Source organism: Tenrec ecaudatus, chromosome X, assembly GCF_050624435.1.
Source record: "Tenrec ecaudatus isolate mTenEca1 chromosome X, mTenEca1.hap1, whole genome shotgun sequence".
NCBI lineage: Eukaryota > Metazoa > Chordata > Mammalia > Afrosoricida > Tenrecidae > Tenrec > Tenrec ecaudatus.
Window position 1 is genome coordinate 109,205,894 of NC_134548.1, and position 12,743 is coordinate 109,218,636.

General features: G+C 39.8%; 1 pseudogene; it reads right to left on the reverse strand.

The window, feature by feature from the left end:
• Positions 1 to 10,422: 10,422 nt before the first annotated feature.
• On the reverse strand, positions 10,423 to 11,781 carry LOC142433106 (tubulin alpha-1B chain-like; annotated as a pseudogene).
• Positions 11,782 to 12,743: the final 962 nt, after the last annotated feature.

Consider the following 12,743-nt stretch of genomic DNA (forward strand, 5'->3'; position numbering starts at 1 on the left):
ATTAATTTGATTAAATATATTTTAAAATTTAATATTTTGTTGTGTTCAGTAACATTGATGACATTTTCCACATTCTCATTAATTCCATTTTGGATTTTATATTTCCTGTAATTTGGTTTACCTTTCCCCTCACTCTTCCATCTTTAGAGTAATTTTTACCCTTTAGTCTCATATAGATAACATTTTAAAGGTACCCACTACTTACAGGTAATTAAAAAAAATTTTTATAAGCCAATATATTATTTAGCTAAATGGTGATTTTACTGGTGACCTTAGGGGAGACTTCAGCTCAAGGTTTAAAGAGTACCTCAGATTGACAGTTTGGGGAGTCATCTAGTCTGAATTAGCCAAGTTAGTGTGAACTGTCGAAAAACTTGAATTCTATCCCACATGTTTCCCCAAGGGTCATCTGTTGTGGTCTTTATCTGAATGGTAGATGAGCATCTTCTAGTTCTTCTGATCTCAGACAGACAAGGCCGTGGTTCATATTTTTTCTCTGATGTTTGGCTTCCTTCTTTTTCTTTTGTTTCAGAGAAGTAGAAACTAATAGCTGCACATGGATGCTGGCAAACATTTAATACCGTAGATACTACATACCAAACTAGGATGTAGAACCTAAACATTATGATGCCAATGACAGGCTGCCCTCTAGTATGGTCCCAAGTGTTCAAACCCAGAAAACCAATCTCTGATGGCGTTTAGTTACATCTAAGAAGTATCTGTAGCTGTGCTAGATATGTGGTTTATTATATCTATGAATGTATATGCACGTACACCAATACATGTATATACATATACATACAGATACATATAGATTTACACAAATGTACACGCATACATACTTGTACTCATATATGCATATATATATATATATATATAAATTCTGTCAAATACAACATTCTCCACTTTTTAATATAGATCCTGTTAATGCACTGGCCACAAAGAACTCACACACAGTATTCATGATTAAGGGTTTATTTAGGAAGTTAACAGGTTACAATGCAGGTGGAAAACGCTCAGGATAGAGTTGTTTAGTGCATACATATTACAAAATTCTTTCAGGGCTGCTAATAAATGCCCAACGTGCATGCCACTGCACTGTAAGCCTTCAAGGCATCCAACTCCAGCCCTTTGGCTCAGCGAAGCCAGCTCCCTGAATTCAGTGCCAGGAGGGACCCCACTCCACAAGCCAGCCTCCTGCCTGAAAGCATTCCGTTTTCCTTGTTGTGACGGTTGGAAAGCCCACCATTCTGCTTCATGTTCGGGCCCCGGTCTTGGTGCTACTGCTGCTCCTCTGCCTCTCCTCTGAAGTCACAGTGGTCTTATGGATCAAGGAGGGACACTTCACTGGCACCGGAGAATGTGCTCCACTCCTGGCTCTTGTTAGTAGTGAAATTCCCGCTCCTGCTTCTGAGATGGCTCATTTCATACCCACAGGATGTCACTCACAATGAATCCTGTTAATAAGCACTCACAATTGAATCTATCATATCTCCTTCTGCCTGTTCTTACCAGACCCACCAGGAAAAGGTCTTTTGGCAGGAGTTACAGAGACCATGGTTAAAAGAGCTATATTAAATAATTCACTACCCTGCAACATACACTACAACAGATGTATTTTTTGGTTGTTGATGATGCTGTCACATCATTATATGTTATATTTTTTGTCAAAACGCCCCCTTTCTCTGGTATACTTTTCAGTAACATTTACTTTGGTAAAACTATGTGCTTTTAACCCACATTTGGTGCACCTTTCTCATTTTCCACCAAATATATATGGGGGGGGGGCTTCAAAAAGTTCATAGAAAAATTCCATTATAACTCTAGTCCATTTTCCATGAACTTTTTGAAGCCCCCTCATACATCAATTCTACCATACAAATCAGATTAGAACATGCACACTGCTACTGATAAGAGCCCGCAACATGGGGAATGCAGTATAAATAAACCCCTCAGGACCAACAATGATTGTAGAGATACCAGGAGGATTAGGGGAGGATATGGGGAGAAAGGGGAAATCAATCACAAGGATCAATCTATAACCCCCTCCCAGGGGCACGAGCAATGGAAAAGTGGGTGAGGGGTGACAGAGGACTGTGTAAGTTATGAAAATAATAATCTATGACTTATCAAGGGTTTGTGAGGGAGGGCCGGGAGGGGGAGGGAAGGGAAAGAAATGGGGGGCTGATATCAGGGACTCAAGTGGGAAGAGAATGCTTTGAATATGATGACAGCATATGTGCAAATGTGCTTGACACAATGGATGAATGCATGGATTGTGATAGATATACAAGCCCCTAATAAAAGTATTTAATAGTAAAAAAACAAGAGGTGACTACTAAGAGTGGTTCTTATGCCCACATCCTTCTCTGATAATCACTAATGAAAGTTGATCTGTGTATGTATGTCTAGTCTTATAAAAATGAGGCATTCAATATTTATCCTTTTGTAATTGACTTATTTACTTATTTAATTCATCATAATGTCCTTTAGATTGATGTTAAGCATCTTTACTTAATTTATTGACCATTTGATTTTTCTCTTTGGAGAAATATGTGTTCTACTTTTTGGCCCGTTTTCCTATTGGATTGTTTTTCTTTGCTTATTACTTCTTAAAGTTCTAATTATAATGTGAGAGTAATCCTTAAATGACTGTTTAAGGTTGCCTTTTCTCTTAATAGTGTTTTATTATAAATCAAAGTTCTTGATTTTAGTACTGTGTCAGTGTTTTTCTTTATGAGATGTGATAGTTAAGGTTTATGGCGTCAACCTGGTAATGAACACATGTGGGATTAATTGAAGGGCAGCGAGATAAAAGGCTTGGAGAGCCTCACCTGTTTTGTCTCTTGTTCTCTCTTGGTCAGACCAGTTAAAACTGCCTTAGCTAGTTCTATGACTTAGCTGGCAAGGCTCACATGAATGCAGCTCTGGGTGCTGGAGAAGCCGCGTGGAGATCGCTGAGATGCTTACACACTCCTGCATTCGGCGTCATTGCTTGTGTTTTATGAGATTGAGGGGGATTTTGTAGATTGGTGTCGGCCATATGGGCTAATGTCAGACTTACAATCTTGGACTGGACTGGGTTGGCATGCTTAATGTACAATTACCCCTTATATTAAACTGTCTCATAAAATATGAGTGTTTATGAATTTTGTTTCTCTAGTCTACCCAGACTAACACGTGAGATATATATTTTGTGCCTTGTTTTTATAAATTCTTTACTACCTGTTATTAAGATATTCTCTAATATTTTCATCTAAATGTTTTCTATTTTGGCCTTGCATGTAGCTTGTAACCCCTATGAAGTGATTTTTTTTTTTAATGGTTTGAGGTAGGAGTCCTCAGAAAATTTTTACTATTCATTCCATTATTGAAAAGTGAATTCTTTCCTTTCTGATCTACAATGTCAATAATTCTATCATATCTCAGATGTTTTATGCACATGGGGAGTTGTTCTTGAGCTTTCTGTTTAGTTCTCTCTACTCTATTACTATGGCTTCACAATACTTTCTGACATCTAGTGGAGCAAGTGTTCACCTTGTTTTTTGACTGTGCTTTGGCTCTTCTTGACATTTCACACTTACATGTAAATTTTAGCATCAACTTTTTCTTGTATCTCCTTTGTTACTATTTTTCCTCCTAATTATATTTTTTGATGGGATATAAATTATATCTTTAAAATTTTTGATTGTTTGTGGGTATTATATCAAAATGGAACTGGTTTTTACATATTGATTTCTGTTTGTAGCAAAATTGGTAAGTTCACATATTAATTCTAATAATATTTCTGTATTCAGACTTTTTGATTTTATATGTACCTGTGCCTAACCATAATCTTTGCTATAAGGACAGTTTTTTCCTTCCTTATGATTCTTATGTTTTCTATTTCTTTTTCTTGGCTTATTGCATTGGCTGGAACCTGTGGTACAATGTTGAACAGAGATAGCAATAGTGATCTGCCATTGCTTGATTCTTAAAGGTTTCTCTCAACCATTCACCCTTAAGCATTATGTGTGCTTTAGGATTTTTTTAGCCACCTGATGACATATTTTTGCTTTATTTAGATTCAATGGTGAATATCTATTTAAAATAAGAAATGACAGCACATTTTAACAGCTTTATGAAGGTATAATTTACATGTTGTAAACTTTCTCACCGGAAAGTGTACAGTTCAATGCACAGCCCACTTCCTATTTTTAAAAGCTGAACAAATATTTTGAAGCTCACCAATGCCAAAAAACAACATAATACTTTGTAGCTACCTAATACACCTGCAACAGAATGCTCAAGCTATAGAGCAATATCATTGATTTTTCACACAAGTAAAATTTTGCATAATATCATCTAACATTTGCAGCAGTACATCAACAGGGAACTGCCAGTAGTTCAGGCCAGATTCACAAGAGGATGTGGAACAAAAGATACCATTACTGATGTCAGATGGATCTTGGTTCAATGCAGAGCATACCAGAAAGATGTTTACTTGTGCTTCACTCATTATGCAAAGACATTCAACTCTGTGGACCACCCCTTGTGAAGAACGGATATTCCAGAAGACATCTTTGTAGTTATGAGGTAATTGTGCATGGGCCAAGAGGCACTTGTGCAAACAGAACAAGGGAATACTGCATGGTTTAAAATAAGGAAAGTTATGCATCAGGGTTGTATCCTCTCACCATATGTGTTCAGTCTGTATGCAGAGAAAATTATCAGAGAAGCTGGATTATATGAAGAAGAATGGGACATCAGGATTGCAGAAAGGCTTATTAACAACCTATAGTATGCAGATGACACAACCTTGCTTGCTATAAGTGACGTGGTAATAAAGATCAATGATTATAGCTTTCAGAAGGGACTACAACTCAACGTAAAGACCCAAATCCTCACAATAGATCAATATAAATGAAAAATGGAGAAAAGTCTGAAATTGTCAAAGTTTTATTTTGCTTGGCTCTAATGCTCCTGGAAGCAGCAGTCAAGATATCAAAAGATTACCCCCTTGGAATTAAAAAAAAGTCACCATAACTGTCTGAACTGATCTCTCGACTATGAATAAAACTGGCCCTTAGAGGCCACTGTTTTGATTGGACTCCTTAGGTATCCTAAGAAAACTCTGATAGCATATGCGGGTAAGTAAAAAATTCTTCTAGGGTTCCAGTTAATACATGCATTATGGGTTTATTTAAAAATGTGTTTAAACACATCTTGTGAATGACTACAAGTTCTCAAAGTAATGCACTTGTCTGAGAAATTTTTTTCCATCATGAACACCTGCTCATTCTTCAAGTGTAACAAGGATTTTCCTACAAGAATGTCTTTGGGAAGCCTCAGCCAATTCACTGTATAGGCCTCACCTTGACCTTTCAGAATTATTTTTGTCTCCCAAATTCAAAGAACATTTATGCATATTTTAAAGTGGGAAGATCAAATGGAAGTGTTTATGGGTATTGAGATATAGTTCATATAACCCATTGAAGGAAAAAGTATTGCTACAATTTGAAATAATTTCTAGAATTATTAGCTGTTATTTTGGAAATCTATCAACTCAGTCCTGCTGAGTCTTTCTGTGATTTCCAGAAGCTCTGCTACTCTCTCATTAACTGTAGCCCGTTCCAACTCCAGGTGCCAATATTTCACTTAATTGTAAAGGAGAAAGTAGCAGATTAAATTAAGTCACACTAGGACATGAGTGACTGATTACAGCCTCCTGTGTGAATCTTTTCCAGGGATCTTTACATTTTTACATGAGTGCATACAAGGGAAATAATTTGAAATTCAGAAAAATATGAATAAACATGTTCATTGTAGCATTAAAGTGGCGAAAATGGTCCAAGTGCTCAATAATAGAAAATAGTCAAGTACATTATACTATATCTACACAATGGCACACTATGCAGTTATTTAAAAGGCTGTAGCAGAAATATGTTGTGGCATTTTCAACCACTGGTTATGCATGTAAAATGGGGCCAAAAAATTAGGAGAAGTGCTGCATTTGAATTGTGGTGTTGGCAAGGAATGCTGAATATACCATGGACTGCCAAAAGAATGAAAAACCTCGTCTTCAAGGAAGCACACCCAGAATGCTGGTTGGAAATGAAAACAGTGATACGTCTTTCTTACTTTGGACATATCATCAGGAATGACAAATAGCTAGGAAAGGACATCAAGTTTGGTAAGTAGAAGATGCAAAAGTAAGGGAAACCGTTCATGAGATAAATTGGCATGGTGGTTGCAAAAAAGGAGGAAACATATAAAAAATGGTGAAGATGGTTCAGGGCAGGGAAACATATCTTGTTAGTATTCATAAGGTCTCTATGAATAGGAGCTGTGGTGAAGTAAAATTACTTCGTATGGCTCTTCTCCCTAATCCTTTTAATTTTCACCAAATGACTGGGTGAGAGCATTTTGAAAATTGGGTGTGCTAAATTCTAATGGAATTTTGTGTTGTTGTTGTTGTTGTTTGCCAACACCACTGGGCATAAAGTGAACCCTTTCAGAAGCAGAAAGGGAAAGTATCCCATGACTATTGAAAAAGAAAATCCACCAACTCAACATATGTAAGGTACTTGCATGAAACAGTGGTGGCAGCAGTAGCACCAGAGATGGTAGCATGAAGACCCTGAAGCACAGTAGTTGGCGTTGCAGAACATGGCAAGATAGCCTTCAGGCAGGCTTACAGAGTGGCATGCCCTTAAGTGCCCCAAAGAGACATTGTGACACTTGCCTGAGCAGGGCAGAGGCCAAGGGACCATGTGGCTGAGAGGTCAAAGACCAGAGAGACACATGCCTGCTCAGAAGAGGCAGTGTGGCAGACAAAAGGACTGTATCCTTAATGTTTTCTGATCCTGACTTAGGATAACGTGATAATTGTATCTTTAGTGAATTCCTAATTGTCACTGTAGTGGATTATAGCTAGCAACAAATTTAAGTGCTTTGGGAGGGATGACTAGTGTAAGAATGAGTCAAGAAGGTTGGAGGATGGAGGCATACCTGACCTTTGTCCCATAGAAATCAGTCTTAGGCTAATGTAGCGTTTGATTTGCCTTCTCACTTGTATAGCTGGAGGAGATCAGACATGCCCTCATTCCATTTCCTCAGGATCCAACTAGAAAGCAGCAGAAAACAACAAGCTAGAAAATGTATATGTCTTGAAGTTAATTGAGGAAAAAAACCTAAGATATCAGCATAATCACAACTATGTAAAATTTGTATATGAAATGTCTGAAAGTAGATATACCAAAATAATAATTGGAGCTATTGATAAAAAGTTAATTTATTTATTTTGGTTAATTAGCATTTTTGCTATTCTGAATTTTCTAAGTTTTTGTAATCAACATGAATTGCTTTCATTTTAAAATTTTATTAGAGTTACATATGATCATAGTTTGCAAAGCCTTGGGCTGTAAGTTAAATTGTGCTCCCCATCCTGCCCACTCCATGAATACTGTGTTCTTTTAAAATATCAGTGCTATGACACCAAATAGTAAGTATTTACCCGGAAGCAAAGATGAGAAGAGAACTAGATTAAAGGCCTTGACGCCTTACCTTGTGAATGTGATCTCTTTGGAAATCGGGTTTTTGCAACTATGGTCAGGTCAAAATGAAGCTATATTGGAGGGCTGTGCTTCTTTTAGGCGCTCTGGTGGCACAGTGGGCTGCTAATCACAAGGTCAGCAGTTCAACTGCTTCAGCTACTCCTCGAGGGAAAGGTGAGACTTTCTGCTCCTGTAGCAATTTACAGCCTCAGAGACCCACAGGAACAGTTTGCTTCACCGTTAGGAGGGTTTTGTGTTGTTTTAGGAAGATGCAAAGAGGGATTCTTCCCTAGAAACTTGGCTCCAATGAAATGAAAGAATAAATTTAAAAAATCATTTTATTGGAGGTTCTTACTGCTCTTATAACAATCCATGTATCAGTTGTATCAATCACATTTGTGCATATGTTGTCATCATTTTCAAAGCATTTTCTTTCTGCTTGAATCCTTGTATCTGAATCTCTTTTTCTCCTCCTTCCCCCACTCTCCCACCCTTGTGAACCCTTGAGAAATGATAAATTATTGTTATTTTCATACCTATTATACCATCTGCTGTCTCCCTCCACCCACATTCCTGTTTGTCTGCTGGTGGGAGGTTTATACTTTGATCATTGAGATTGTTCACCCTTCTCCCCTTTCTTTCACCCCCTTCTTCCCTCACCTTCACCCTACCCTCATGGTATTGCTACTCCAATTTTTGCTCCTGAGTGATTTATCTGTACTAGAGTTCATGTGTCGAGAGCTCTCATCTGTACCAGTCTACATGCTCTGGTCTAACTAGATGTGTAAGATAGAACTGGGGTCATGATAGTGGGAGTGAGGGGAAATGCATTAAAGAACTAGAGAAATATTGTGTGTTTCATTGCCACTATACTCCACCCAGGCTGGCTCATCCTTCCTGTGACCATATTGTGAGGGGATATCCAAATGTCTACAGATGGGCTTTGGGTCTCTACACCAGCCCTCCTCTTTGTCATCAATATGATTGTTTGGGATCTTCTGATGCCTGATACCTGATCTCATCAACAGTTCGTGATCTCACAGGCTGATGTGCTTCTTACATGTGGGCTTTGTTGCTTCCTTGCTAGATGACCACTTGTTTAACTTCAAGCCTTTAAGACCCCAGATGCTATATCTTCTAATACCCATATACAATCAGCTTTCTTCACCATAATTGCTTATGTACCCATATTGTCTTCAGCGATCTTGTAGGAAAGGTGAGCATCACAGAATGCCACGTTATTAGAACAGAGTTCTTACATTGAGGAAGGACTTGATTAGAGGCCCAATGTCTGTCTGCTAACTTAATATTTAATATATAAATATATATACATAGACCTATATCTCAATCATTATATATTAATATATTTACATATATACACACACTTATATTTATACCTCTATAAATGTCTTTTGCCTCCTAATTCTTTCCTCTTTTTCCTTTTACTTTCGTCCTGTCCCACTATCATGTTCAACCTTCATTTGGTTCTTAGTAATTCTTCTCAGCTACAATGCACTTGATAAATCCCCACCAGGCATGAGAGAATTTAACTTGTCTTAAGCTACACAGTTCATGATACATTGATATGGAAGTCCTTGGAAAACAATCCATATTGCTATGAAAAATAGTGATGTCTTGTCCTTTTTCTACAATTTCCCATTCTTTACAGTTAAGAACTTTCAACTTTTATAGTGATTTTTAATTGGTTTATCTTAGTATTCTAAATAACATAATGTTATGCTGCTTCTTGACTTTGAAGTTGTTGATATTCTCTATTGAAACACCTACTCCCATATTATACATGGACCCTTCCTACCCCTGCATTTTTCCAATATAATTATAATGTTGGTTAGATCCTTTTCGATGCTTGCAGTATTGCTTTTCTCACAGCACAACCATAAAGTATCATGAATACTCTTCCTTACTGGCACAACTCTTTTCCTCCTGTAGCTCTTTTCTTCCTTAGACCAAAATTAGATGGTACCAGCCACAACTGCCAAATGTTCTAAGGCCATATTAGATGGTCCTGGGTAGAGAGAAAGATATAGAACGAAACTTAAGTTGCTTTAAAAAGCCAGGCTTATTGAACTGGTTGAGACAAGAGGAATCCCTGAGACAATTGTCCTGAGATACACTTTAAGTTTTGTACTGAAATCACACCTGGAAGTTACCTGAGATAGTTAAATTTTATTGTGCCAACCTGGCTGATAAACACATGTGGGGTTGGTTAATTGAAGGGCCGAGAGATAAATGGCTCAGTGAGGCTCACCTTTCTAGTTCTCAGGTCTCTTGTTTTGTGATTGTCGGACCAGGGTACAGCTGCCTTAGCCAGTTCCCTGCTTCAGCTGTCAAGGCTCACTTCCTGCAAGACATCCCCAAGGAGAAGCAGCATGGACCTACCCAGATGCAGCCCTGGGTGCTGGCGCAATCGTGTGGAGACCCCTGTCAGCGCTGAGATGCTTACACGCCCACTGATCAGGCTTTCCTCCTGCAGTCGGCATCATTGCGTGTATTTTGTTAGCTGGAGGAGGACTTTGCCGATTAGTGTCAGACAAATGGTCTGATGTTGGACTTGTTGGCTTGGTCAGCACTGAGTTGGGATGTTTTCTTGATGTGCACTTACCCTTTATATAAAACTCTCTCTTATACATATGAGTTTCTGTGGATTTGTTTCTCTAATGTACCCAGACTAACACATTAGCTTTCATCTAAATAATTTTTTTTCTTTTAGAATACTTTTACTTTTGAGACATGATGGAAAAACTAATAGATACACATGGAAAATTAAGACATAATCAGAGATGATGGTGAAGACAATCTATCCAGAAAGCTTTGTCTGTCAGTTAACAGAAGCTGGAGTATTGACATACTGCAGGTTCAAAAAGAATCAGTACTCCTCTCCTTCCTCCTCACCCTCTCCTTCAACAGAATCCACCCCCACCTCCTCATAGTCCTTCTCCAGGGCAGCCATGTCCTCCTGGGCCTCAGAGAACTCTCCTTCCTTCATCCCCTCACGCACGTACCACTGGACAAAGGCACGCTTGGCGTACATCAGGTCAAACTTGTGGTCCAGGCGAGCCCAGGACTCAGCAATGGCTGTCGTGTTGCTCAGCATGCACACAGCTCTTCTGCACCTGGGCCAGGTCTCCACCAGGGACCACAGTGGGAGGCTGGTAATTAATGCCAACCTTGAAGCCAGTGGGACACCAATCCACAAACTGTATGCTGAGCTTGGTCTTGATGGTGGCAATGGCAGCATTGACATCTTTGGGAACCACGTCACCACGGTACAACAGGCAGCAGGCCATGTATTTCCCATGGCGGGGGTCACATTTCACCATCTGGTTAGCTGGCTCAAAGCAAGCATTGGTGATCTCTGCTACAGAAAGCTGTTCATGGTAAGCTTTCTCAGCAGAGATGACAGGGGGTATGTGGCCAGAGGGAAGTGGATGCGGAGGAAGGGCACCAGGTTGGTCTGGAATTCTGTCAGATCTACATTCAGGGCACCATCAAATCTGAGGGAAGCAGTGATGGAGGACACGATCTGGCTAATCAGGCGGTTAAGGTTGGTGTAGGTTGGGCGCTCGATATCGAGGTTCCTGCCTGCGACAGATGTCGTAGATGGCCTCATTGTCTACCATGAAGGCACAATCTGAGTGCTCCAGGGTGGTGTGGGTGGTAAGAATAGAGTTGTAGGGCTCAACTACAGCTGTGGACACCTGTGGGGCGGGGTAGATGGAGAACTCCAGCTTCGACTTCTTGCCATAATCAACCGAGAGGCGTTCCATCAGCAGGGATGTGAACCCGGAACCGGTGCCCCCACCGAAGCTGTGGAAAACCAAGAAGCCCTGGAGGCCTGTGTACTCGTCAGCCAGCTTGCGGATTCTGTCCAGGACCAGGTCGATGGTCTCCTTGCTGATGGTGTAGTGCCCCCGGGCATCGTTGTTGGCAGCATCCGCCTTGCCCGTGGTGAGCTGCTCAGGGTGGAAGAGCTGGCGGTGGTGCCAGTGCGAACTTCCTCAATGACTGTGGGCTCCGGGTCTACAAACCCTGCCCTGGGCACACGCTTGCCAGCGTGCGTCTCACTGAAGAAGGTGCTGAAGGAGTCATCCCCTCCCCCAATAGTCTTGTCACTGGGCATCTGGCCATCGGGTTGGATGCCGTGTTCCAGACAGTAGAGCTCCCAGCAAACATTGCGGAGCTGGCCACCGGCCTGGCCAACATGGATGGAGATGCACTCACGCATGCTGGCTACACGTCGCGAGGCGAAGGGGAACGCGGCGGGAGCGGGCTGCGGGCTCCGGTTACCGTCCTCGATAAACTAAGAGTTGAGGTAAGTAATGCACTGTCATCTAAGTAAATTATTGGCAAAATAAATAAAATAAGCAAGTCCACCGTGAATATTGTGCTCCTTTAAAATATCAGCGATATCAACCAATAGTAAACATTTACCTTAAGCAAAGATGATGAGAGAACTAGATTAAAGTAAACAGAGCAACCAGAAGAAATTAAGCAGAACAACCAGAAAAAAAATAGAGTATGTTGATACAGAGTGGAAAATGTAAATAATGTCATTAAAATATGCATAGAAATAGTAAACTGGGAAACCTAACTTGCTGTGTAAACTTTCACTGAAATCACAATGAAATGTTTTAGATACTTTGCTTGTTTGAAAGTGTCTATTTTCCATCCTTACACGTCGTTGACAACTTGGCTGAGTGCAGGACTGTTGGTTTAAAATATTATAATAAAAATAATTTCTTTTAAATATTTACTTAGTGGGGAATCAGCCTTAAATTCTTTATTAGTTTTCTAAATCTGATTTCTATATATCAGAGGTATTCAGCATCTAAAAATGTCTTTCTTGAAGCCTCTAACCAGTCTAGCTTAGTTATCGTCTACTCCTTCTTAGTGGCCAGCAGTTACCCTGGGATCTCCCTTCACATCATCCTGGGTATTTCCTTTCACCTTGCTTCTGTGTTGTATCCTTTCCTCCCTATGAGACGAGTTTTAGAAGAGAGTCTGAGAATATTGATAGTGAACATTTTAAAAATCATTTTATTGGGGGCTCATAAAACTCTTAGCATAATCCATACATGCATCAATTGTGTAAAGCACATTTGTACATACATTGCCCTCATTATTCTCAAAACATTTGCTCTCCACCTAAGCCCTTGTCATCAGCTCTTCATTTTCCCCCTTCCTCCC